The sequence below is a fragment of the Eimeria mitis genome, genomic scaffold (assembly GCF_000499745.2).
Source record: "Eimeria mitis Houghton genomic scaffold, Emh_scaff170, whole genome shotgun sequence".
Taxonomy (NCBI): Eukaryota; Apicomplexa; class Conoidasida; order Eucoccidiorida; family Eimeriidae; genus Eimeria; species Eimeria mitis.
This window is the reverse complement of record NW_013570015.1, coordinates 31,815-32,735: the sequence shown is the minus strand read 5'-3', so window position 1 is coordinate 32,735 and position 921 is coordinate 31,815.

Here is a 921-nt window from a genome sequence, read left to right as displayed (position 1 = left end):
CAGCAGCAGCTGCTGCTGCATGCGCTGTCTCTCTAGAATACATAGAAGCTGCAGCAGGAACAGCAGCAGCACTGACTGTGTGATAAGAACGAACAGAAATAACTTTTTGCTGCCAATCATGAGTTCCTTTTGCTGCTGCTGCTGCTCCTGTTGCTGCTGCTGTTGTTGCTGCTGTTGCTGCTGTTGCTGCTGTTGCTGCAGCAGCAGCAGCAGCTGCTGCTGGTGCTGCAGTTATATAAGGGTGCATTTCTTCTTTTTGTAGGGCCTTTAGCTTCGTTCTCTCTGCTGCTGTTCCTTCTGCTGCTGCTGTTTTTGTTCTTTCTGTTGCTGCTGTTGCTGCTGTTGCTGCTGTTGCTGCTGCTGCTGCTGCTGTTGCTGCTGCTGCTGCTGCTGCTACAGGCAGCGGCTTCGGTGAGTTCTTGGGGAGACAAACGCGAATAACAAAAGGCCGACTCTCACACAGAAAGTCGTGAGCAGCAGGACCAGGACTGCAAGCAGCAGCAGCAGCAGCAGCAGCAGCAGCAGCAGCAGCAGGAGTAGCAGCAGCAGCAGCAGGAGTGACAGCACGAGTTGGAGCAGCAGCAGCAGCAGCAGCGGCAGCAGTAGCAGCAGGGGTAACCGTACGAGTAGGAGCAGCAGCAGTAGTAGCAGTAACAGCAGCAGGAGTAGCAGCAGCAGCAGCAGTAGCAGCAGCAGCAGCAGCAGCAGCGGTAGTAGCAACAGCAGCAGCAGCAGTAATAGCAGCAGCAGCAACGCGAGAGGCAGTACATCAACAAGCAGCTGCAGCACGAGACAGCAGATGAAACAAAGCGAAATAAAACAAAACAAAATAAATAAAATAAAACAAATAAAGAATAAAAGAATAAAGAATAAAATAAAAAAAAAAAAAAAATAAATAGATAGAAGACATACTATAAGACC